General features: G+C 48.4%; 1 protein-coding gene across 7 annotated transcripts in view; it reads right to left on the reverse strand.

Annotated features, from left to right (window-relative positions):
• Window positions 1-26558, reverse strand: part of PLCG2 (phospholipase C gamma 2) — a 174059-nt gene extending 147501 nt beyond the window's left edge. The window contains exons 1-4 of one of the 7 annotated variants that reach the window (XM_025426967.3): window positions 26499-26515; window positions 23036-23119; window positions 22203-22376; window positions 12215-12368 (exon numbers count right to left, since the gene is read on the reverse strand). The gene's annotated coding sequence lies outside the window, so the exon portion shown is untranslated. The other 6 variants (XM_049110673.1, XM_025426966.3, XM_025426964.3 and 3 more) reach the window with 6 other exon arrangements.
• Between the last annotated feature and the right edge of the window lie 28 nt (window positions 26559-26586).

A 26586-nucleotide genomic window follows, 5' to 3' on the forward strand; every position in this document is an offset into this window, starting at 1 on the left:
GGAACGGGAAGGGCCACTGAGGCCGCGCCGCGCTCAGGCCACCGCTCGCGACCTTGGGCACGCCGCGTACCTACGCTCAGCCTCAGTTTCCCCATCTGTCAGGCGGGACCCACACAGCGCCGGCCCCGAAAGGAAGGTACAATTGGGACTTGATCTGTTTCCCAGTGAGATTTTTTTTTTTTTTTTTAAATGACTCACTTTGTAAACCCAGAAGCGTACGGATGTGATAGTCAGATGCCCGCTGTGGTATTTAGTTGATGGCCCTGTTGCATTCTGGTGTTTCACGACACAATGTTTTCCTTTCTTTTTTATTTTTTTTCTTTTAAGATTTTATTTATTTGTCCTAATCTACTTTATGTTTCTAAAGATTTGCCTCTTCTGGACATCCCAAAGGACAGAATGATGGGGAGGGAAACCAGGGGTTCAGAGAAGGTGACCGCCACAGCTAAGGAAGTGGTGGACTCGGGACTTGAACCCAGAACAGAACCTGTCACTTTGCCACCACAACACAGGGTCCTTCTTCTTTCCGATGACGACATTCAAAACTGTCAGCTCCGATGGTTGAAGCAGGATGCCTGTTTTAGCTTGTCTCATTTAATCCTCTGCCTCTTTATGAGAGACACAGGCAGAGAGAGGAGCAGGCTCCATGCAGGGAGCCTGATGTGGGACCTACCCAGGGACCCCAGGATCACACCTTGGGCCAAAGGCAGACGCCCAACCACTGAGCCACCCACGCGTCCCTAATTCACACTTTTCATGTGCACCTTTGATGCAGGTGTCTTCGTGATTAAAGCCAGTGTTAGGGTCACCCACAGAGCCGTCAGAGCACATCGGTTTTGCTCCTAAATTGCTTGAGCTACATCGTTTTTTGAACCTATGAATGTTGCTCCTACCGAAAATGTTATTTCTGAAGCCACCAGATGCATTCACCTCACCAACTTCAGAAATCCATAGATTCATTTCTTTCCCTGCACCATCTCAGGAGTGTACCAGTGACTATTTCGCACAGACCACTGGCTGCCCTGTTTTCTAAAGAGATCTGTGAAAGGCTTCTTATAACGTCAGCCACTTGGAATCATGGGGCCAATTTCCAAGAAATATGGCTAACTCTAGGTTAAATTTCTTTGCCTTTTTTTTTTTTTAAGTACTCCAACTTATATTTATTTCCATCAATCCTTTTAACACTTTTAATTTGCTACATGTTATACGATGTGCACGATACCTTGGTACAACCGCGTATGTGGACAATTTACTCTTACAAAATCTGCTCGTATAGGGAAGCATGTTGAATCTCTTGCTGACAAAATGAGACTGTGTGCAATCAGAAGTTTTGGAGACCACTCCTGGAAGCCTTGGCTCCTAACCTCTGTCCAAACAGATGCTAATTCTGGCTGGAGCTCTCTCTGGTCCCTGGGGTCAAGCATGGAAGAACTCTCTGTTAATCTATGATTGTAAGCCTACAGCATCTTGGCAGTTAAAATATCGGCATGAAATGATGGTCACAGTACATGGCAGTTGGCTTCTTCATATTTTTAATTGCTTTTCTTCTCTGCCTCATCTGGTACGATGAATGGGAATCTTTAGAGCTCCTCATCTCTTTTTCTTAAACTTCAGCTTGTTTGCTCAAAATAATTGGGACATTAGCTCCTCCCTACCCCTCCTCCTTCTGGGAGCACTAAAATACAAAATGACATTTCTTTTCCAAAGCATAGTAGGTAAGGGGAGAAGCCACCCTATCAAAAGAAGGAAGGAAGGAAGGAAGGAAGGAAGGAAGGAAGGAAGGAAGGAAGGAAGGAAGGAAGGAAGGAAAAGAAAAGGAAGAGAAAAGAAAAAAGAAAAGAAAGGAAAGGGAAGGGAAGGGAAGGAAAGGAAAGGAAAGGAAAGAAAAAAACCATCACAGGGAGGACTCGCGGGTGTTAAGTCAGTAGACAGTGGAGGCAGGATTGGAACCCAGGTCTGTGTGGTGCCAGCACCCATGGACTCAGAGTCCCACTGCCCATCCAAAGCTGTAACAGAAGGCATTCAGGCAGGGAGAAGTGAATTTGTAACCACTCCACACAGATTCACAAATGGGTCAGGAAGTGACCTCAAAGGGTGGAGGGAACTTTCTTTTCCTTTTCATATAAAAAGAAAGAAGAAGAGGGGGGAGGGGGAGAGGGGGAATAACCTGAAAGAAAATTGTCTTTTCATCAGCAATTGCCTCAACTGTTTATCCTGTGTTCCTCGCCAGTGCTCATTACATACATGTCCTTTCCCCCATAACCCTCTTCCATTCGCTAGCTGCCAGGGTGCACCGGCCGCTTAGGCCCTCGGGGTTCAGGGTTTCTGTTTCCCTCTCTGCAAAACCCATACCTGCCTCCCAGGCCAATGGCGAGGATTAAATGAGACAAGCTAAAACAGGCATCCTGCTTCAAGCATCAGAGCTGACGGTTTTGAATGTCATCATCAGAAAGAAGGACCCTGTGGTGTGGTGGCAAAGTGACAGGTTCTGTTCTGGGTTCAAGTCCCGAGTCCACCACTTCCTTAGCTGTGGCGGTCACCCTCTCTGAACCCCTGGTTTCCCTCCTCATCATTCTGTCCTTTTGGAATGTCCAGAAGAGGCAAATCTTTAGAAACATAAAGTAGATTAGTGGTTGCTGAGGGTACACAGGTAGGGGAAGGGGTACGGGGTTTCCCTTTGGAGCAAGGAAAAAGTTCTAAAATTGTGAAGATGGTTGGACAGTGCTATGAATATACCAAAAGTCACTGAACTATGCATTATAGAGGGGTGAATCGGGGTGCCTGGGTGGCTCAGTCAGTGAAGCCTCTGCCTTCAGCTAGGGTCGTGGTCCCAGGGTACTGGGATCCAGCCACATCCAGCTCCCTGCTCAGCAGGGAGTCTGCTTCTCCATCTCCCTCTGTGGCTCCGCCTGCTTGTGCTCTCTCTCTGTGTCAGATAACTAAATAAAATCTTTAAAAAAAAATAGAGGGGTGACTTGTGTATATATGACATATCTCAATAAAGCTGTTCAAAAGAAACAAATCCTACCTTAGAAAGTTCTTGAAAGAATTCAAGGTAGTGGGTAACAACTGCTAAGGACAACAGGGCTGTCAATAAGTAACAGCCTCTCAGTCTGTTATGTGGTGGGCCCCTTCTCAGCCCCCAGTGAAGTCCCTGCCCCTGCCCCAGGAGTATTTTGGCCTCCCCCTCCACCCCCAGGGCCAAAAATGAGCAGAAAACCCCTGAGAGCCTTCGCGTTTGGTTTCCTTTCCCGACATTGTTCAGAGAAGTGCACGTCCCCTGGGGACAAGCCCAGTCCCAGCTGCTGGCTGGCAGGCCTCTGGGAGAGGAAGTACCACCCAGAGCTGGCTTCCAGACCTTGTCAGGGTCAAGCCAGGCCTAGCGGTTTGGAGGGGGGGCGGGGCCTGAAACCTCTGCTATTTTGTTTTTCAGGTTTATTGAACCATCATTTTTATACAAAAAGCTGTGCATAATTAACGTATACTAGTTGATAAGTTTGGACGGATGCAGATGCCTGTTACCATCACCACAATCAAGGTAATAAACATATCCATCACCTCCAAATGTTTCCTTGTGTTACTTTGTGGTTGTTGCTTTTTGCCTTATGTTATGTATGTGAGTGTGGCAAGAACGCTTAACATGGTATATCCACTCTCTCTTTGGTAATTGAGTATAGTCAACTGTAGATAAAATGTTGCATAGCAGAGCTCTAGAACTTACTCATCTTGAGTGACAAGAACTTTATAACTAAACTTTAGAACACCTCCCCATTCCCCATGCTCCCACCTCCTGGTAGCCATCATTCCATCCTTTGCATCTAGAAGCTTGAGTCCTTTAGATGCCTCACAAGAGAAGAGTCCTGCAGCAGCTGTCCTCCTCTGACCAGCTCGCCTCACTCACGTACTGTCCTCCAGGTCCATCCACATTGCTGCAAACGGTAGGATTTCCATCTTTTTAAAAGCTGAGTAATACCATTGTAGGTACATAGAGCATTTTCTTTATCCGTATATTTATCAGTAGACATTTAGATGGTCTCTACATCTTGACTATGGTGAGTAATGCTGCTATGAGGATGGGAATGCAGGTATTCCTTCACGATCCCATCTTCAGGTTTTGGAGGGAGATAGATAGATAGATAGATAGATAGATAGATAGATAGATAGATATAGATAGATGATAGATCAGAAGTGGGATTGCTAGATCTCATAGTGGTTCTGGTTTTCATTTGGTGAGAAACCTCCTTGATGTTTTCCACAGTGGTTACACCAGTTTGCATTCCCACCAACAATGCACAAGGGTTTCCCTCTCTCCACATCCTCGCCAACACCCATTACCTTATTTATTTATTTATTTATTTATTTATTTATTTATTTATTTATTTATTCATGATAGACACACAGAGAGAGAGAGGGGCAGAGACACAGGCAGAGGGAGAAGCAGGCTCCCTGCAGGGAGCCCAATGCGGGACCGGATCCCAGGACCCCAGGATCACACCCTGGGCCAAAGGCAGGCACTGAACCACTGAGCCACCCAGGGATCCCCTACCTTTTTTTTTTTTTTAATACTAGCTCTTTTAGGGATGCTAGGAGCTGAGTGGCTCAGTGGTTGAGCATCTGCCTTAGGCTCAGGGCATGATCCTGGGGTCCTCGGGTCGAGTCCCACAGCGGGCTCACCATAGCGAGCCTGCTTCTCCCACTGCCTGTGTCTCTGCCTCTGTGTGTGTTGTGTCTCATGAACAAATAAATAAAATCTAAAAAAGAAAAAAAAATACTAGCTCCTCTAACAGGTGTGAGAGAGGGCTATCTCGTTTTGGCTTTGATTTGCATTTCCCTGGTGATGGGTGATTTGGGGTGCCTCTTCACATACCTTGTCTTCTTTGGAGAAATGTCTGTTCTAGTCCTTTGCCCAGTTTTTTGTCTTCTATGGAGAAATGTCTGTTCTAGTCCTTTGCCCAGTTTTAAATCAGGTTGTTTGCTTTGTTGCTCTTGAGTTATAGGAGTCTGCTGTCTACATTGAGGCCTGCTTGGAAGAGCCTCTGGTCCCATGGTTTTCCTTTGGGCTTCTCAAGCCTCATTGCTTGGGGCTCATTTATTCATTCAACAAACACTTGCTGAGTAGCTTCGAGGAGCCGGGCACTGCTGGGCTGAAGGACAGCAGTAGTGATCATCAAAGCCCCTCCCTGTGGGTACACATCATAGATGGAGAGCCAGGGACGGTGCGGGGGGCAGAGGGTGCTCTGGAGTGAGACTGGGCAAGGTGGAAGCCCTGTCCCATCGCTCACTGTCTGCATGGCTCTGCACAGAACTGCCACCCTCCGTGGGGCCATTTCTTCATCACTATGACGGTGGCCGTGGAGGAGCGAGTCAGCCAATGCATGTGCAAGTCCTGGGCACCAATCCTGCTTAAGGGGGACCCCAGAGCTGACAGGGCAGTCATTGCTTTGTTGTGAACACACAACACACCGTCCCCGCTGTGCTTTAGAACTGGCTGCAGCTGGCCCTTCCCAGGCCCTCAGCCTCCTGAAAGATCAGGAGAGACAGCTGAAAAGCAAGAGCCACTGTGGGGGAACAGCTCAAAATGCAGGCCGTGGAGACCGACGGGCCCAGGTAGGAATCCCAGCTCTGCCACTTCCCGACCTTGTGTCCCCAGCGAAGTGGCTTTGTCGGCGTCTGTTTCCCGACCTGAGACCTGCGCTGCTGAGCACAGAAGTCCCTACCGCCCACGGCTGGAGTGGGAGAAAGGCCCTCTTTAATCACACGTCACCCCCAAGCCCAGGAGTGGTTGGGAGGCGGGCACCGCGCAAGCAGAAGTTCAAGTACATCAACCGGATGAAGATTCTTTCCATATCTGCCACTCCTGGCAGCCAGACGGAAAAGGGGGGAAAGCAAGAAAGAGGAAAACTCTCCCAAAAGCCCACAGCACGCTTTCTCTTCCATGTCATTGATGGGGACTGGGTCATGAGCCCATTTGGCCTCAGCAATTCCCCGGGGAAGGGGCATCCACATCTGGCTGGAGGCAGGAAGCCATGGGGAGGGGTGGTGGCATACAAGGGGTGCAGCAAAACAAGGTAACAGCTGGGTGGGGTGGCAATGTCATGGGGGCAGCCCAGGGAGTCTTGCAGTTGTCACACGAGGCAGCCAGAGAAAGCTCACCCCAGGATGCTGGCTCCCTTTTGTTCCCACCACAGCTCCCAACCTGGTTCTTGCTCATTCAACAAACACTGAGTCCTTGGGAGACCCCAGACCCTGTAGATTAGTGTTCCGGGGCTGAGCTACAAAGTACTTACTGTAGACTAGATGGCTTAAACCAACAGAAATTTATTCTCCCAGGGTTCTGGAGGCCCAGAGCCCAAAGTCCAAGTGTTGGCAGGGGTGGTTCCCTCTGGAGGCGCTCAGGGACAGCACAGCGCCTGCCTCTGTCTTAGGTGCTGGCGGCTGCTGTCCATCCCCTGCCTTCCTTGGCCTGGGGCTGTATCCCCTCACCTCTGCTCGGTGTTCAGTGACTTTCTTCCCTGTGTCTGTGTCTCAAATCTCTCTCTCCTCTCTCTGGTGAGGACACCAGTCACTGGATATTAAGGTGGGTTCTGAATTTAAGATGATCTTATCCTGAGATCCTAATTACATCTGCAAAGACCCTATTTCCAATTCAGGTCACATTCACAGGTACAGGGGCACCTGGCTGGCTCAGGTGGTTAAGCATCCAGCTCTTGGTTTCAGCTCAGGTTTTGATCTCAGGGTCATGAGATTGAGCCCCACATTGGGCTCAGCAGAGTCCGCTTCAGATTCTGTCTCTCTCTCTCCCCCTCTGCCCTTGCCCCACTCTTTCTCAAATAAATAAATAAATCTTTAAAAACAAAATTCACAGGTACAGGGGGTTTGGCCCTAGATCTTCTTGGCAGGTCATGATTCAACCTACTAACCATGTATTAGGTAAACAGGGCAGCCCATTCCACACTCAAGGGAGAGACAGCAGAAAGAGGCATTTATTACCAAAGAATGGTAAGAGATAGATTAGAGGGATAAACCAATATACTTTCTGGGGCTGGGAAGACTTCTCAGAGGAGGTGACATCAGAAACTGGGTCTTGAAGGAAGCATAAGAGCTTTCCAAGAGCATGAGAAAAAGAGAGAGAGAGAGTTGTTATAAACCAAGCTGGTTAGTTAAAGCTGATAAATGCCCCTAAGGTCAGAATAGTGGTTCTCTTTGCCTGGGAGGGGGACAGAAGGAAGGGGCCTCAGGGGCTGTGACATTCTCCCTTTTGATCCTGCAGTGACAAGGGATGGTCACTTGATGAAAATGAGCCTTACACTTACAACCTGTGCAAGTTTATGTGTATCTCAATAAAAAACATTTTTATATATTTATTTATAAAGATTTTATTTATTTATTCATGAGAGACACCAAAAGAGTGGCAGAGACATAGGCAGAGGGAGAAGCAGGCTCCCGGCAGGGACTCAATCCCAGGACCCCTGGATCATGCCCTGAGCCAAAGGCAGATGCTCAATCATTGAGCCACCCAGGCATCCCTCAATAAAAAAAATATTTTTAAAAGGCTGCTCACTATGTTAACAGGTTGTCTCTGACTTGTTCTGCTTTCAGTGTTTTCTAAATATTCTTTACTGAGCACATCTTAGTTATACTAGAAAACAAAACTGAAAAACGAGGCTGTCAGCGTTCAGCAAGTGGACACTTTGGGAGAGGACACATTGACTCACCCTCCCCCCATGGAATCCAAGACAAATTCTCCTTAAACACCAATTCAATAGAGCACTCCCTCAACCCACAAGTATTTACTAAGTACCTACTATGGGTCAGTCACAATTCTATTCTAGGCTCTGTGGTTGAGGAGAGGACAGATTCATTCTCTATCAGGAGGTCACAGCTGAGCAGGTAAAAAAATAGATTATACACCTGTTAAAATGGCTAAAGTAAACACAACGGACAATACCCGGTACTGGAAAGGGTGTGGAGCAGCTGCTGGGAATGCAAAACAGTGCAGCATCCTTGCTGGGCAGGCTGGCCAGAAAACAGATGGGCAGTTCCTTAGAAAGGTGCACAGAGGGCACCTGGGTGGTTCAGTGGTTGAGCATCTGCCTTGGGCTCAGGGTGTGATCCCAGGGTCCTGGGATCGAGTCCCACATCGGACTCCCCACAGGGAGCCTGCTTCTCCCTCTGCCTGTGTCTCTGCCTCTCTGTGCATCTCTCATCAATCAATAATAAAATCTTAAAAAAAAAAAAAATAAGGACCCAGCACTGACTATAGGACCCAGCAATCCCACATCTAGGGATTGACCTGCGAGAAATGGCAACATGTGTCCATGCACAAATCTGCATGCAGCTTTATTCATAATCACTGAAAGAGGAAAAGACCCCAATGCCTTTCAACACATGAAAGGGTAAACCAACGTGCCCTCACCGAAGTGGCACTCATCGATCAGCAGAAGTAAACTGGTAGGAAAGACACCAAGGGTGAACCTCAACTGCATCATGCTAAGTGAGAGAGCCCAGAATCAAAACGCTACCACAGTGAGACTCCACTGATGTGATATTCTGGAAGAGGTAAAATCACAAAGACAAGAGTCCACTGGTTGCCAGGGACTACAAAAAAGCACAAAGGAATTGTTTTACATTTTGCTTGTAGTGAGATGACCCAACTATATGAATTTGCCAAGACTCATATGCTATGTACACAAAAGAAAAAAAAAAAGCTATGTACACAAAAGGGTGAATTTTACTGAGTACAAATCATACTTTACTTTAAAAGTAGATTCTAACAATACAGATGATAAGGCCAAGGGGGGTTGAGGGAGAATTAGTAATGAATGCAGGTTTGGGAGAAGAGGGTCAGGAAGGCTTCCTGAAAGCAGTGAGGCTAGTGAAAGGCGAGGGCCGTCAGCTGAGCAGGGACAGGACCGGGGAGAAGGCGGGTGGCAGACGGCAGAGCAGCGTGGATGATGCGGATGACACGCTCTGGGCAGGGTGTAGTTCTGCTGGAGTGAAGGGTGTACGTGCCCCGAAGGAAGGCAGGGCTTGGCTCACGCAGGCCTGCTGAGTCTCGCTAAGGTGTTTGGACACTGGCTGGGGGGCACTGGGGAGCTACAGAAGGTGTTAGGATGGAAGAGTGGTCTGGATGATTTCTGGCTTGGAAAACCCATTGTGCGAGGGTGGGTTGAGGGAGCCAGGCTGAGGGCTGGAAGACTGGTCAAGACATTCTCTCTCCATGGTTGTGCATTCTTGGCACAGACCTTCCGTCGCTCAGGTGCTAATCAGACGCTTGCCATGTGCCAGGCACTGTTACAGGAGCTGGGGACAGACCAAAACTCCCCGTGGCTCCTAGATTCTAATGGGGAAGACAGACCATAAACAAGGAAACAGCTTACCAAGGTCATCCCAGATGGCAATGAGCGCTGTGACAAAGCAGATGGGTATAATGGAGGAAGTGAGAGGGAAACTTAGGGCAGTCACAAAGGTGGCTCAGAGAAGGTGACATCTGAGCGTGACCTGAGGAGGAGGAGGAGCTGGCTCAGTGAGGATCTGGAGAAGGATCTTCTCAGGCAAGTGCAAAGGCCCCAAGAGGGGAACCCGACTGCTTTGGAGGGGTACACAGTGGAGGCTGAATCCCTAAAAGCCATGAAGTGGGGCACAGCTTCACCCTCCCAGGGGTCTTCCTGCTAGCAGAAGAGGGAGGGACCGAGCCTTCCCCTACGAGTGGCTGCCTTTCATGTCCCTGCCCCACATCCTCCATATTTTGGGGCAATGATAGTTTATGGACCCAAGTAGGGAGACAACAGCCTGGTTTTCCCCTTGGTTCTAAAGGTCACAGCTGTGGCCACCATAAACAGCGCCTGTGTTGACAAAATCAACGGAGACTGGGAGACGTAGGACACACCTGAGAAGGACAATCTGGATTTTCAAACTTAAAAAATTTTAAAAAGGCTGGAGCAAATCAACACACTTTGGTGACTCATCTGTTGTTGAACCCTCCCTGCCACTGTGGTCCTGCCCAGCTCTCTCCCGGGGTGTCACCTCCCTCAGCCATGCAGCCCAGTGTCCACAGCAGACATCGTTCACAGACTGAACCCCTGTATCAGATCTGAACCGAGCTGCCCAGCAGCCAGCCAGGCTACTGACATGTAAGGGACCACACTGTCCCTGGCAGGATGACCTGCTCCAACAGAGTTCCGTTAATGGGGTGGCTTGAAACAACTGAAATTGATTCTGTAATAGTTCAGGAGGCCAGAAGTCCCCAATCAAAGTGTCAGCAGGGTCAGTTCCTCCTGGAGGTTCCTCTCTCCCAGTGCCCAGTGGCTGCCAGCAGCCCTGTGTCCCTTGGCATGTAGATGCATCTCTCCGACCTGTGCCTGTATTGTCACATGGTCTCTCTGTGTCTCTCTGTGTCCTCTCTTCTTTTTATAAGGACACCAGTCACTGCATTTAGGACTCACTACAACCCACTATGACATCGTCACTTGACGGCATTGGCAAAAACCCTAGATCCAAATCTGGGAACGTTTGAAGATTCCTGGTGGACATAAGTTGGGGGTGGACACAAGGTCCTTACAAGATGAAAACTGGGCTTGCCACGGGCAATGGGAGCTGTCAGAGAGCGCAGCTAGTAACTGGAAAGGTAACTGCCAGGGGTAAGGATGAGACCCCCCAGGACCCCACGTGCCTGGGTAATAATTAATTGTGGCTCAGCAGCCTTCTGAGGAGAGGGAGTCCATTCAAAAGCCAGCTGGCGGTTACTGTATTTTCCAAAGATACACCTGCCCATACCATCTGACCCTTAGAAACCATTATAGATAATTGATGTGCATTGTGGTTTTAAGCTCCTTGTTTTGGCAACAGATGATTGATATGAGGAGTTTGCTTTGTCAAGTGGGCTTGTAGGTTTGGGGCCAAGCAGAAGTGCCCTGCCATCTGAAGTTCTCCCTCTATGCCCTCTCCTGGGGCCTCTTCTTCCTCCTCTCCTCTAACTAAAATCTGAACAAGTATTTAAATGTCCACTTGAAGGGACACTGATCAGCCTGCCTTGGTGGGGGGGGGGGGGGCGTGTATTGCACTGCAGCTGTCCCCACTGTCAGGAAGCCCGTGATCTGTCCTCTCACTGTTCCTTCTAGGTGGCAAATTCTGTTTCACCCTACCGGACTCAGTTCATTGTGTGACAGGGAAGGACAAGACAAATTTTACACACATATTATTTAAATAACACTGAAGAATTGCTTTAAAGGGACTCCTGGGTGGCTCAGTGGTTGAGCGCCTGCCTTTGGCTCAGGTCGTGATCCCAGTTTGGGGATCGAGTCCCACGTCAGGTTCCCTGTGAGGAGCCTTCTTCTCCCTCTGCCTGTGTCTCTGCCTTTCTCTCTCTCTGAGTCTCTCATGAATAAATAAAATCTTTAAAAATACAAAAAAAAAAAAAACAGAGATATAAATAATTAATTTTAAAATAAAGAAATAACTAAAAAGACAATAGTGACATATATATAGATTTGCCATTGCTCTTAAACACATTAAAATTAAGATGTATAAATGACTGGAAAGAAACACAGATCGAAAGAGTTGTGATAAAACCAACACAGCAGAGGATTACAGGTGTCAGGATGCTGGCTGTCCAATTTGTTAAACTTTTCTGTGTGTTCTAAAATGTTCTAAAATGTTAATAAAAAGAGCAAAATAGCAAATATGATGAGCCAGGTACAGTCCTAAACCTTACTGTCTGATAACTTGTTCGGTCCTCAGGCCAACCTCAGAGCAAGGTTTGATTATTATCCCCATTTTATTCATGAGGAAGCTGGGCACGCAGAAGTTCAAATCATGCCAAAGGTAAGAAGGCAGGTAAGGGACGGATGTAATAGGGAAGCTAGCTAGTTAGCCCTGGCACCGAGCATACTTAGTGATTACAGCACACCACCTCTCACTCACACAATGCCTTTACAATCAGAGGAATTATAATTCTATAATTAAAACATACTTACATTAAAGTTTTATGCCATTTTTTTGTGGCTGCTCGGTAGAACCTGCCCTCCTATGTCTGGGCTATCCCCACTTATGAGGCTATGCCTTGCCAAGGTAGGAAGCCAGACCCTTGCTTTCCCAGACTCCCTAGCAGGTAGGGTCCATATTTTCCCCGTCTGCCCCACCAGGCAGATGCACCAGCACCAGGCTTGTGTTCAGAAGCTGGCAACAGGAGAAGCAGGGGTCAGAGGGCACCTACCCAGCAAAGGTAGTAGCGTGGACACCGGTGTCTAGTAGCATCAGGACCAGAGGCTGCAGCATCAGGGGATCAGCTGCAAGGTCTCCACTGGACTCTCCAGTGCCAGGTTTTGCTTTGCTTCAGGCGGTATAGATTCTAGACCTGGATCTCCATCCTTCTGGAAAATAGACAAGCCACTTAACATACTTCAGTAAACTCCTTGTTTTGGCCAACACTAGAATGGGTTCCTGGCCTACCTCCTACAACTGCTGTATATATTGTATCTTTAGGGTGATTCCTAACAGTATAAAGAAAAAGTGAGTTGACTTGAAAGACTGGAAAGAAGCTGTTGGCAATTGCTGAGTAGAAAGGATAATATCCTGGGATACCTGGGTGGCTCAGTGGTTGAGTGTCTGACTTCAGCTCAGGTTGTGATCCTGGGGTCCTGGGATCCAGTCCCACATTGGGTTCCCTGCAGGGAGCCTGCTTCTCTCTTGGCCTCTCTCTACGTCTCTCATGAATAATAAATAAAATATATTAAAAAAGGATAATATTCTACAATTTAAGGGGACATTGATGTGTATATGTATGTGCATACAAACTGTCTCCAGGGATCCCTGTGTGGTTCAATGGTTGAGTGTCTGCATTTGGCTCAGGGCGTGATCCTGGAGTCCCAGGATAGAGTCCCATGTCAGGCTCCCTGCAGGGAGCCTGCTTCTCCGTCTGCCTGTGTCTCTGCCTCTCTCTCTCTCTCTCTCTCTCTCTCTCTGTGTGTGTCTTTCATGAATAAATAAATAAAATCTTTAAAATAAATAATAAATAAATAAATTTTAAAAAATAAACTCTCCAAAAAATTACCAGGAAAGTGGCAACAGTGGCTATCCCTAGCAAGGAGTTTGGGTGGCTGGGGCTGAGGGCAGGAAACTTACATTAAACTTTTAGAATTCTGGGGTGCCTGGCTGCCTGAGTCGGTGGATCATGTGACTCTTGATCTCAGGGCCATGATTTCAAGTCCCATGTTGGGTGTAAAGCTCACTTTAAAAACAAAGTCATTAGTCACTAATATTCAATGCCAATTTTAGAATTCTGTATCTGTGCAAAGATTACCCGTCAAAAAAAAAATACATAAATGAATTGATTAAAAGGACAAAAAAGGAAATATGATTAAATATGAATCATGACCTCTGGGTGATTATTTTTCCACTTCTTTATATATTTCTGCATTTTCCAAATACCTTAGTAAATATCTTAACAATTAGAAAAAAAAAAAAAGGTACAGTGGAAAAGAACTGGAGCCCACAGAATGGGGCAGGATATTTGAAAATCATGTATTAGATAAGAGACTTGTATGTTGTATCTAGAATATAAAGGAATATTATGACTCAAAAAGACACATAAATCAGTTAAAAATGGGCAAAAAATCCAAATAGATTTTTTTTCCAAAGAAGATATACAAACAGCCAATAAAACACATGAAAAGATGCTCAACATCATTAGCCATCTGGGAAATGCAAAATGAAATCAAATGAGATACCACTTCACACACACCAGGGTGGCAAAAATAAAAAAGACAGTAACAAGGGCACTTGGCTGGCTCAGTCAGTAGAATGTGCGACTCTCAATCTCAGGGTCTTGAGTTCGAGTCCCATTTCTGGGGGTAGAGCTTTTTTTTTTTTTTTTAAGATTTTATTTATTTATTCATGAGAGGCACATAGAGAGAGGCAGAGACACAGACAGAGGGAGAAGCAGGCTTCATGCAGGGAGCCCGATGTGGGACCCCATCCCGGGTCTCCAGGATCACACCCTAGGCTGAAGGCAGTACTAAACAGCTGAGCCATCAGGGCTGCCCGGTAGAGCTTGCTTTAAAAAAAAAAAAAAGTAATCACAAGTGTTGACAAGGATGAGGGGAAAATGAGAACCCTCCTACCTTGCTGGTGGGAATGTAAAACAGGGCAGCTGCTTTGGAAAATAATATGGCAGTTCCTCAAAAGTTTAACCATAGGGTTACAGTATGAGTCAGCAATTCTACTCCCAGGTATAGACCCCAGACAGCTGAAGACACACAAAAACATGTGCGTGAATGTTAATATCAGCCTTATTTGTGATAGCCCAATGGTGGAAACACAAGGCAGATGTTCATCAACTGATGGGTGGATAAACAAAATGGTGTCTGCACATACAAGAGAATGTATTTAGCAATAAAAGAGGAATGAAGGACCAACATCCACTACACCACAGATGAACCTTGAAAACATCATGCTAAGAAGCCAGTCACAAAAGAGCACATAATGTATGGTCCTGTTTACATGAAACATCCAGAACAAACCAATCCATAGAAACAAAATAAGTGTGTGATTAGAGGTGGTTGGAGAAAAGAGGAAATGGGGAGTGAATACTTAAAGAGTGGGAGTTTCTGTTTGGGGTGGTACAAACATTCTAAAGTTGATTGTAGTCATGGTTTTCACAACTCTATGAATACACCAAAAACCACTGAATTGTATACTTTAAGTGAGAGAATGGTATGGTATGTGAATTGTACCTCAATAAAATTGTTTTAAAAAAGAAAAAAGAGGGGCAGCCCCGGTGGCCCAGCGGGTTAGCGTCGCCTTGGGCCCGGGATGTGATCCTGGAGACCCTGCATGGATGCATGGAGCCTACTTCTCCCTCTGCCTGTGTCTCTGCCTCTCTCTCTCTCTCTCTCTCTCTCTCTCTCTCTCTCTGTGTGTGTCTCATGAATAAATAAATAAAATCTTAAAAAAAAAAAAACAGGAGGGAAATGTTCAACAATGGTTTTCTTCTCTTAGGGTTCCTCTTTTCTGTCAGTTTTGGGTTGGTTTTGGGGTGTATATGTGTTGTTTCCAGGGCCTGGCACAAACTGGAGCCCAGCAAATGTTTATTGATTGAATGGATGGGTAGATGACAAAAGGATGGACGGATGGATGGATGAATGGTGGTTGCTGGCCTCCAGAATGGCCCCCATGAGCCTCATCTCCTAGGATTTATGCCTCTGTGTTGCCTCCTCCAATACTGAACAAGAGTTGACTCTGACTGACAGCATCCTCTGGAAGGGATAGCGTGTGATGTGTGAGGCTAGGACATCAAGGGCACTGCAGCTTCTGCGCTGGTCCCTTGGGCTGCTCTCCTAGGAGGAAGCCAGCCACCACCATGCTGGACACTGAAGCAGCCCTCTGGAAAGGCTCTCCTGTGGAGAGGGACTGAGGACTCTCACCAATAGCCAGCACTGACTAGCCAGACATTCCTGAATTCCTTACCCTCCAAAATAAGATAATGAATTAATGTTGTTTGAACCATGAAGTTCCGGGGTCAGGGAGCAAGAGATTACTAATGGAGATTTATAAAGGGATGGAAGGATGGATGGGTGGGTAGACGGGAAATAGGAAGGAAGACAGATGGAATTTTTAATTTGGGTCTTTCTAGAGCTTTCTTTTTTCTTTAACTCACCCCCAAAGTAAGGGAGATACAACTACTCCAACATGATTCTCTTTTCAAAACTCTCCATCTCAGCAGGGTTCAGGCTCAGCAAACATCCATGCACAGAAGATGCGAGGTCACTACACTTCCTACCACATTTCCTCTCCCTTGCCCAAAGTAGCACCAAGTGGAAACAACTGGGATCTCTTATATTATTTCAGAAAACATGTGAAAAAAAAAAAAAGAAAGAAAACATGTGTAGAAGACTGGTATGTCTGTTATGTCTGTTCCAGGCCTGGGCTCCTGGTCCCAGGGTTCCCAAGACGGATCAGTCTTAGAACAAATGCCAAGGAAGCAAGATAAGGTGGTGGGGTCACTGAAAGAGCAATGCTCTGCAGTGTAGACATCCAGTTCAAAGTGTAGCTCCCTTGCTTAGCAACTCAACTTTTCTGCGCTCCTACTCTTCATCCATAAAATAGAGCCAGTGACACCTTTCTAGTGACACCTGTGACTCTTCAACACCAATATTAATGCCAGGTTCACAGGGGACTTGGGATCTAAGAATTATCTTCTTTCTTTCCCCTACTCAGACCTCTGCTTGTTCTTTCCCCTACTCAGATCCCCCTGGCCCATGACAGTATATGGCGTGGTCAGCTGCATGGGCTCTGGGTTCAGATCACCTAGGCTGGGCTCCAGGCTCGGCTCCTTCACTGTGCTATCTTGGGCAAGATACTTAATCTCTCTGTACCACAGCCTCTTCACCTGTAAAATGGGGATGATAGTAGCTGCCTTATAAATTTGTTGTGAGAGGGACGCCTGGGTGGCTCAGCAGTTGAGCGGCTGCCTTCAGCTCGGGGTGTGATCCCAGAGTCCCGGGATCGAGTCTCACATCAGGCTCTTCCCAGGGAGCCTGCTTCTCCCTCTGCCTGTGTCTGCCTCTCTCTCTCTCTGTCTCTCATGAATAAATAAAATATTTTTTAAAAATTTGTTGTGAGGATTAAAGGAGGTAATCTTATAAATCACTGGCGTATAAGTACCTCATGACTGCTGACAGTCATAATAGAGACCCAGCAGCAAATTACTACTATCCCATTAATCTCTGTCTGAAGAGCAGGAGGGACAAAGTCAAGCCATCTAGGTGGCCTCCCAGGGAAATGCTGCTCATCCCCCGGGCTTCCCCAGCTGTCCCCAGGCTTGGCAATCCTATTCCCTATCCTGATGGGATAGTGATGGTTCTACCACATGGCCTTAGCACCTACCTCTGAAATCCCACCACGCCCCTGGACAAGCCCATCTCTCCTCCCAGGAATGCTGTCATCTTCCCTGGTCTCCCTTGAAACACACAGTGTCAACTAGCCCAAAGTCAGGGCATGGGACAGATGAGGAAGGGCATGGCCACACCCATAGCTGGGGTCACCAGGGGAATGATCGTCATTGGATGGACTTTGTGGAACATTCTTTTCCTAACGCCGTGGTACACTGGAGAAAAGCACGTTTACTGTCCCTGAGGGGTGTTCTCCAAGCTTCTGCAGAGATGGCTTTCAGGAGTTGAGAGTAGGTACTTCAGTCAAAGATAGAGGCAGAGGCCTTGTCTTCCACTGAGAGCCACCCATCTGCTCCTCCCAGCAGCACTTTCCTGCTTGCCAAGACTGCTTATCTCATCTGACCCCCCGACCCCAGTAGAAGGGGAAGGGAGGATTTCCAGCCTCACTTTACAGATCAGGAAACGGAGGCTCTGAGAAGCAGTTTGCCTAAGAACACACAGCTGGTTCTTCCTCTTCCTACATTTCCCTCATTTTACACTGTTGGGGGGATGATGACCTTTGTGGGGCTCACTGCTTCCGACATAGGCTGGAAAAGTCAGCTGGACTCCCAGGGCAGAATTCCAATGTTGCACTGCCTGGGACATAGTAGGTGTTCAATAAATACTTTGAAAAACACTGTCCTTGGCAGCCCGGGTGGCCCAGAGGTTTAGTGCCGCCTTCAGCCCCGGGCATGATCCCAGATACCCGAGATCGAGTCCCACATCGGGCTCCCTACAGGAAGCCTACTTCTCCCTCTGCCTGTGTCTCTGCCTCTCTCTCGGTGTCTCTCATGAATAAATAAATAAATAAAATATTTAAAACAAACCAAAACAAAACACTGTCCTCCCTGGGGTGCCTGGGTGGCTCAGTTGGTTAAGCATCTGACGTGAGGTCAAGCCCCACATCAGGCTCCATGCTCAGTGTGGAGTCTGCTTGAAATTCTCTGCTTTTCCCTCTCCTCCTCCCCCTGCTCATGCTCTCTCTCTCTCTTTCAAATAAATAAAAATAAAATAAAATCTTTAAAATAAAAAACAGGGCAGCCCTGGTGGCTCAGAGGTTTAGTGCCGCCTTTGGCCCAGGGTGTAATCTTGGAGTCCCAGGATCGGGTCCCACATTGGGCTCCCTGCATGGGGCCTGCTTCTCCCTCTGCCTGTGTCTCTGCCTCTCTCTCTCTCTCTCTGTGTCTCTCATGAATAAATAAATAAAATCTTTAAAAATAAATAAATAGATAATTAAATAAATAAAATAAAAACGCACTGCCTTCCTTTTTTATATAATCATTATTTTTTTAAATTTATTTATTTATTCTTGAGAGACACAGAGAGAGGCAGAGACACAGGCAGAGGAAGAAACAGGCTCCATGCAGGGAGCCTGATGTGGGACTTGATCCCAGGTCTCCAGGATCATGTCCTGGGCTGAAGGCAGCGCTAAACCACTGAGCCATCAGAGCTGCCCAATAATCATTATTTTTTAAGATTTTATTTATTTATTGGGGAGAGGAGAGCACACATATGCACATAAGTACATGCACAGGTAGGGGGAGGGGCAGAGAGAGAGGCAGAAGCAGACTCCCCGCTGAGCAGGGAGCCCAACGCCGTGCTCCATCCCAGGACCTTGGGATCACAACTGAAGCGGAAGCAGATGCCTAACTGACCGAGCCACCCAGGTGCCCCTATAATCATTATGTTTAAAAATAAAAAGCTAACGGTAACTATTTTTTTAATGACTACAATGTACCAGGCATTTCCTACATGTTATTATACTTAATCTTCACGGCATATTTTATTTAATGCCCCAGAACAGATACTAATGCCACTTTGGGGATGCCTACAAATATTGAAGACAGACCTGGTTTTGGCAATGCTAGGGAGAAGTGCCAGGAGTAGCAGTCTCTGTTAGTGAGCTCTGCCCAGAGGGTCATGCAAAAAGTCCTTCACTAAAGCTGACTTTAGTGAAATTGAGAGCTGATTCCTTATCGGTTCTGGATGTGGATAAACTGTGAAGAGAAGTGCACTGCTCTGTGAATTTCCAAATCACCCACCACCTGGTATGAGATGAAAAGGAACGGAGAAGAGAAAATAGGAAAGGAATGAAGATGGGAAAAGAAGATAATGGGGAGGCAAAGGTGGGGTGGGGGGCATCCTGGAGGCTTCTCTGTCCCCTCCTGTCCCAGGTGGAGGTGGCAAAGCTAGAAGTGGGTCCCTAGGACCTGGGGTCCCTGGGTCAACCCTCAGGCATGGTTTCTAAGGACCGAAGTCCTCAGCCTGCCAGGTCTTGCCTTGACCTTCCTTCTGGAATCACCCTGAGCCGGCAGAAGCAGCTCCTCCCAGGTGGGGATGGGCTGGGGACCTGGACCAGGCAAGCTGGCCAGGTGGCACCCACATACCAGCCGGGCCTGCACCAGAGGTGGGACTGTCCTGGCCCCGCCAGCGAGCCCTGGCTGCGGGCCCAGGGACAGAGGCAATCTCATCTCCACAGCCACCCCCCACTAACCGGAACCCTCCCACTGACTCTCCTCAAGATGAAAGTGCCAAACCACAGCTCCTTTCATCCCAGTCCAGAGCCCTCTTCCCCGTCCCTGTAAGTCCCTGTAATCATGCTGTGGGCGGTCCTCAGCGACCCTCCCGGCTCTCCTCACACAGCCCTAAACTGGACCTGGTCTTGGAGATGGCATGATCAAGGTCAAAGGAAAGAAGAGAGGGCTCCTCTTCGCCCATGCCCATGCCAGCGTGTTGGTCAGTGTCCACGGTTTCCCCTCTGGTCCCGGTTCAGGCTCTCCCAGTTAGTCTGGGGCCTTACTTCCCGATTTTTGTTTTCAAGAGGTGAAGCCATGGACAGGGAAAGAGAGTCCCAGAGACCTGAAAAAGGGGGAGAGAAGGGCAGCCCGGGTGGCTCAGCGGTCTAGCGCTGCCTTCAACCCAGGGTGTGATCCTGGAGACCGGGGATCGAGTCCCACATGGGGCTCCCTGCATGGAGCCTGCTTCTCCCTCTGCCTGTGTCTCTGCCTCCCTCTCTCTGTGTTTCTCATGAATAAATAAATAAAATCTTTAAAAAAGGGAGGGGGGGGGAAGGGGAGGCACCGGGTCCAGCTCCAAAGGGATGCTCCATGGAGGGGCCAAGCTGGTGTGGGGCCGGGGAAGTGGTGAGATTGCTCTTCTCATCCTACATTACAGCTGAGACACTGAAGCGCGGAGGGTGAGTGACACGCCCAACGTCACACCACTGGGAGATGGCAGGACCAGAATTTGAACCCACAATGTCTAGCTTCTGATTTCATATCTCCCTGTACGCAGAAGGGCCAGAGGGGCTTCCCCAATGCCTGTGTCCTATTTAAAACCTCAAGACTTTGGGCAGTTCCTCAAAAAAAATCAAACATAATTACCATATGATCTAGAAATTCCACTTCTAGGTATACACCCCAAAGAACTGAAAGCAGGGACTCATACAGATATTTGCACACCCTTGCGTGTAGCAGCATGACTCACAACAGCCAGGATGTCCCCTGATGGATAAGTGAATAAGCAAAATGTGGTCTAAACGTATAAATGGAATATTATTCAAACAGAAAAAGAATGGAAATTCTGACCCATGCTCCAACACGGATGAACCTTGAGGACACTATGCTAATTGAAATAAACCAGTCACAAAAAGACAAATCCTGTGTGATTCCGCATGTAAGAGTCACATAGAGCGGTCAGATCCATAGCGAAGAAAGGTGAGTGGGGGCTGCGGGGGCTGGGCCAGGGGTGGGCATTTGTGTTTAAGGAGGACAGAGTCACAGTCCTGCAGGCGGATGGTGGCGATGGTTGCACAACAGCATGAGTACCCTTAATGCCACCGAGCTGTACACGTACTCGTTAAAGATGGTTCATTTTGTGTTATGCACAGTTTACCACCATAAAACAAACGACGGCCCAGGGCTTGGGCATAACCCTGGGGTGGGCACAGCCAGAGGCGACTGACGCTGCTGTCAGGGGCGGGAGTGGGGGGTGGTCGATGGAGGAAACGTGATGTTCCTTGTCAACTGAGTTTGAGGGCTGAACCTGCTCCGGGTGGGAAGCCGGGCACTGCTGGGACGGGAGGAGGTGGGCAGCAGCCCGGGGTAGCCGTGACCAGGCTCCTTCGGCAGGGGCTGCGGGGAGGGGGGCACACCCCGGGTGGCTCGGACCTGCTGCAGCTCTGCCCAGGGGCGGGAAGACGCTCTGTACCGGGCTCTCTGCTTAGCACGACACATGTAGCATGGCCTTTATTTATTGCAACCTTTCGAAGTGTTATGGTTTGTGCCCATTGCATGGATGGGGAAACTGAGACCCAGGAGGCAAAGCAACCTGGCCAAGCACACCAGCTACCAGGTGGCAGAGCCAGGCCTGGAACCCACATTTCTCAACGCCCAACTTCTTCCCAGGCCACAGCTCCTCTGCTCACTTGGAGGACTCATCTTTGAGGTGCCCAGGGCTAGGCTGGGGCTTCTACCCAGAGCCGGGGGCCTCACCTCCCTGGGCATCCTGAGGAGTCTGGCTGTGCAGGCAGGAGTCCTGAACTTGGGCCATGTCCTCCATGGAAGTTACTGGAAGCAGGTTCAGGCCAGGTGGAGCCCGAATGGGGGGTGGGCAGCCCCGGGGGCAGTGTTTTCAGTCAGGAACCCACTCACCCTGCACCCCTTCCGTTCTCTGGGACTCAGGGGAGGGCCCGGGGGCGGGGGGTTTGGGGATGGAAGTCCAGGTGGAGACATGCCCTCAGCCCAGCCGGGCCAGCGCTTCCAGGAGAGACTCAGAGGCCTCCTGAGCCACTGCTGGGATGGCTGCCACCAGGGCCGCCACAGCTGCCTCCGCCCCAGGGAAAAGAGGAAGTGGTCAGAAGCAGCAAGAGAGAACGTTCAAAGAGGACGTGTCCCAACTCACACCATCCCCTCCCCTCACGGGGAAAAGGGGCCGTAGAGCTGGCCCTGTACTTCTGGGAACCTCCCACCCAGGGAAGTCGGGGAAGATAGAACCTGCCTTAACCCCACGGTGACCTCCTGCAGACGCTCCAGAAAGTTCTGAGGGCCTCTGGGGGACAGTGGGAACCCCCAATCTAGTGGCCAGCACTCAGCAGGCTCAAAGCTCATGAGAAACGGAGGAGCCGGGCATCGTGGTGAAGAACGTGCCTCTGGAGTTGTGGGTTCAAATCCTGCCTCTGCTGCTTCTTAGCTCTGTGGTCAAGGCCAGGTCGCCGACCTTCTTTGGGCCCCAGTGTCCTCATCTGGAACGTGGTGCAGATAACAAAGTCCTTACCTCTCAAGACTGCGCGGTGAGAACTCGGCGAGGCGTGAGATGTCAAGTGCTAAATGCAATGCCTGCTGTGTAGACGAGATTGATAGATGACAGCTACTGTGATGTCAGGGGAGTCTCTGAGGCCATGGGGGGAGGCTGGGTGCAGGGCACGTCTAGAGAAAACCAGTCATGCAGCTGCCACAAATGGAGAGAGAAGCAGAAAAGTCTTAAGCACAAAAATGGTTGATCCCCATCTGTCCAGAGGTCTACCCTGAACCCTCTTCACGGCAGAGTCTAAAATCCTCAGACACCTCGGGGGAGGCATGAAGGGTCCCACGGGGACAGTCTCGGGAGCTGAGCCAGAGCTCGGCCACCTTGCCCTCCAGGAGGATGTAGTTTTATCAGTCTGCTGCTACCACTGTCTTGAGGTGGCTCTGAAGAGTACCCGGGGCCACCCCAGCCTTGCAGTATTGCAGCACAATAGCTTTCTGCAGATCTTGCCTTGTGTCCTCAAGAAGCAGTCAGCAGGGCTGGGACCTGAGCGAGGTGCGCCAGGGGCCTAGGGGAGCCTGAGGGTGACTGCCTCCTTAAATCATGTGCCTCCTGAATCTTTCCTGTTAGGGTGCCCCTGGGCCCCTCACTCGCCTCACCCTTTCCAAACCTTGGCAACCAATTTCTGGTTCCAGCTCCTCCCCCTTTCAAACGGTACAACCACCTCCACGTTCAGACTACCCACCAAGAACCAAAGAGGACACATCTTTGAGAAGATTCTAGAAATGAAAGAAAGGAGGAGGGCAGCCCTGGTGGCGCAGCGGTTTAGTGCCGCCTGCAGCCCGGGGCGTGATCCTGGAGACCTGGGATCGAGTCCCGCGTCGGGCTCCCTGCATGGGGCCTGCTTCTCCCTCTGCCTGTGTCTCTGCCTCTCTCTTTCTGTGTCTCTATGAATAAATAAAATAAGAAATCTTTAAAAAAGAAAGGAAGGAAGGAAGGAAGGAAGGAAGGAAGGAAGGAAGGAAGGAAGGAAGGAAGGAAGAAACGGGAGCAATGTGTTGGGCAGGAGACGCCCTTATTTCTCAGAGCCCCTCATCTCACAGGATAACTCATTGCTTTAAGACTGAGACCATCCTCTGCTTCCAGTTCAGTAACCTCTTTTCCAAAATCCCCCACCCCAAAGGAAGCCTTGGAAATGTAAATAGAAGCTCTTAGAGACTTGGTGCCAGAAGTTTGCACCCATTTTGCATGACAAAAGACCAAGGGACAGTAATATTTTAGCAATTCACACAAGAGGAAACGCAACTGGCCAATTTAAAAAGAAGAGAGTCGATCTCACTATTCTTCAGAGGAATGAAAATGAAATGCTCTTTTTACATTTGAATCAAATAATTTGCTCTCCTACTTTATAAACTGCCTGCTACGTTTGTTCAAACCTGTAGCTCTCTGGGTGTATGTATGCTTATAGCCCATTTTCCCCCCAAAAACGGGATCTTCTTTTTTTAATCTAACAATCTATTATGGACATCTTTCTAGGTCAGCAAATCCAGCAAACCTTATTGTCCTTGGTTTTGTCCCGTGTGGACGGAGCCCAGTTGAATTAAACATTGGCTCTACCAGTGGGTTGTTTACAGTTCTGTGTCTTTGTTTCTCTTATTAGCAATGCATTTTTCCATCTGTATCTTTGAACACTTGGGGAAGAATATTCACAGAAAAAAAAAAACGATTTTCCATTTTTCCATTTTAAATGCTGGATCGCATAATCAAAACATGTATGTATGTTTTGAAATTTGACAGAAATGTCAAATACTTTCCTGTTTGGATAACAATATCCATCTATTACTTTTTTCTTTTTTAATTAAAAAGGTCACTTTGAGATTTGTTGAAGATTACAGAGATGGTAAAAAGCAGCTCAGATGGGCTCAGGGAAGAGGCCCTTTGGCTGAGTTAGCTCTCGGTCCCCCAAATAAAGCCCCAAATCAGTTGCGCATGAACATGTAAATCAAGCCCATGCTTTGACTTCTGTTTCCTGCTGGGGAGCCCCATGTAAAAGCAACAGGCAGGAAGGCAGCTGGGCTGAGCTTCAGTGAGCACCCAGAGCCTGGAAGTCAACCCCACCTTACCCTCCTACCCTGGGCCCTCTCCTGCCATATCCAACCCTCAGAGCTTGGAGAGGTCACCTGCAGGAGGGACAGAGCCAGGCTGGGTCACTGGGAAGGGCTCAGGTTCCACCTCAGCTCTAATAGTGTCTCACCACATGACTTTAGACAAGTTGCTAAGACTCTCTGGTCCTCAGTGTTCCTAATCTATAAAATGGGTCCACTAAAACCTGCCTGGCTCACTAGATTGTGATGAGGAGCAGATGTGGGAAAGGATGTGAAAGTAACTGGTTTTCCTTCCTTCTGTTTTGGGTTTCCCAACAGGTCTACAGCTGGGGAGTAGGGGAGCCCAGTCTGGGGTTTTCTGACCACAAGTGCTTTCCCAGAAACAGTCTTCTTCGAAGTTATTGGTTTTTTGTTTGGTTTGGTTTGGTATCTGAACAGGTTATACATGGACATGATACAAAATTTAAAAGCTAAAAAATAAAAAAAAAAAATTAAAACCTCTAAAAGGGGGACACCTTTAGATGTTAGGTTAAGCATCTGCCTTTGGCTCAGGGTGTGATCCCAGGATCCCGGATCAAGTCCCACATCGGGCTCCTTGGAGGAAGCCTGCTTCTCCCTCTGCCTGTGTCTCTGCCTCTCTCTTTCTCTCTCCCTCCCCGTGTCTCTCATGAATAAATAAAATCTTTAAAAAAAAAAAAAAAAAAAGCTCTAAAAGGGTAAGTGTGAGAAGCAAGTCTCTTTTCCACTCCTCATCCCTTCCCCAGGTCCTTGTCCCAGAGGCAGCCTTTGTCTCCTCTTTCTTGGGTCTTCTGTCTGGGTGTTTTGTGTATTTCCACCTCTGCATCTTGCTTTGAAAAAAAGAATCTTGCCAATGTTTATAGAAGCTTTCCCCCTCATCAGTGCTATGGAGCTTCCTTGTTTTTTTTGTTTTTTTTTTTTCATGCCTACTTTTTAGTTACAAGAGGAGGAACACGAACAACCATATTTTAAAACTTGGATTCACCAATTATTAATATATCCTTTCCTCCGTTTCTCTTTTTTTCTAAACTGTCCAAGAGCTCAGAGTTAGTTCAGCAGGTGTCTACTAAGGAGGACACTCTTCCACATAACCACAATTCAGTGATCACACTCAGGAGAGTCAACAGTGATACCATGCTATTAGCCAATATATAACCACAATCAAACCTCCCCATGATGAAGTTTTAGGTGAGGTCCGGGGCCAACAACCAACGAAGAATTCTTGAGACGTCTTTGGTGCAAAATGGTGGTTTTATTAAAGCCTGGGGACAGGACCCGTGGGCAGGAAGAGCGGCTGCCCTGGGCCTGTGAGGGGTGGCTGATTATATACCCAACGGCTGGGGGAAGCAAGCAAAAAGGGAGATTTCAAAGGGATTTCCATATGCTAAGGAGGACTTACAAGATACTGGAGGCCTTGCTATCATCTATTTATTTATTTATTTATAAGATTTTATTCATTTGTTCATGAGAGACAGAGAGAGAGAGAGGCAGAGAAGCAGGCCCTATGCAGGGAGCCTGATGTGGGACTCGATCCCGAGTCTCCAGGATCACACCCTGGGCTGAAGGCGGCGCTAAACCGCTGGGCCACCGGGGCTGCCCCCATTTATCTATTTGAGAGAGAATGAACGCTAGGGGGAGGGGCAGAGGGCCAGGAAGCCGCAGACTCCGCAGAGCCAGGACTCTGCCTTGGGGCTGGATCCCGGGACCCCAGGACCACGGGATCACGGCCTGTGCCCCCAATCCCAGGACTTGGAGGTCATGACCTGAGAGGAAGGCAGATCCTGAACCAACCGAGTCACCCAGGTGCCCCCGGAGCCCCATCCTTACTCTTGGTTACAAAAACATCCGTGCGCTCTGTACGCTCGGATTCGAAGGGAGGAGGGATTTGTTAAAGCAACGGTGTTTGATGGGTGTTCGATGGATGTTATCAGGCCTGCCAAGCAAGAATGATCAATTTGCCCATTTCACAGATAAGGAAACAGAGGTTCAGGGAGGCTACGCAGCTGGTTTACTCGTCTGAATGAGGAACAGGCAACTCAGGCCTGCTTGCCATCACAAAAGCGCGCTATAGGTCTTATTCTCCGCCCCTCTGCGTGTTGGTAGCTGGGAGAGACAAAAACAAGTCCCACGTATTCGCTCTTAATCTAACAATTGTTAGCGCCGCCCCCCCCCCCCCCCCCCGCCCCGTCGCGTTAGGCATCACCTCGGCTCCCGCCTAGGGCGCTCAGATCCCTCGAAAACTACCTTTCCCAAAATGCACAGCTCTCACGGACTCTTCGGCCTCCATGGAC

The sequence above is a fragment of the Canis lupus genome, chromosome 5 (assembly GCF_003254725.2).
Source record: "Canis lupus dingo isolate Sandy chromosome 5, ASM325472v2, whole genome shotgun sequence".
In the NCBI taxonomy this organism is placed as follows: Eukaryota; Metazoa; Chordata; class Mammalia; order Carnivora; family Canidae; genus Canis; species Canis lupus.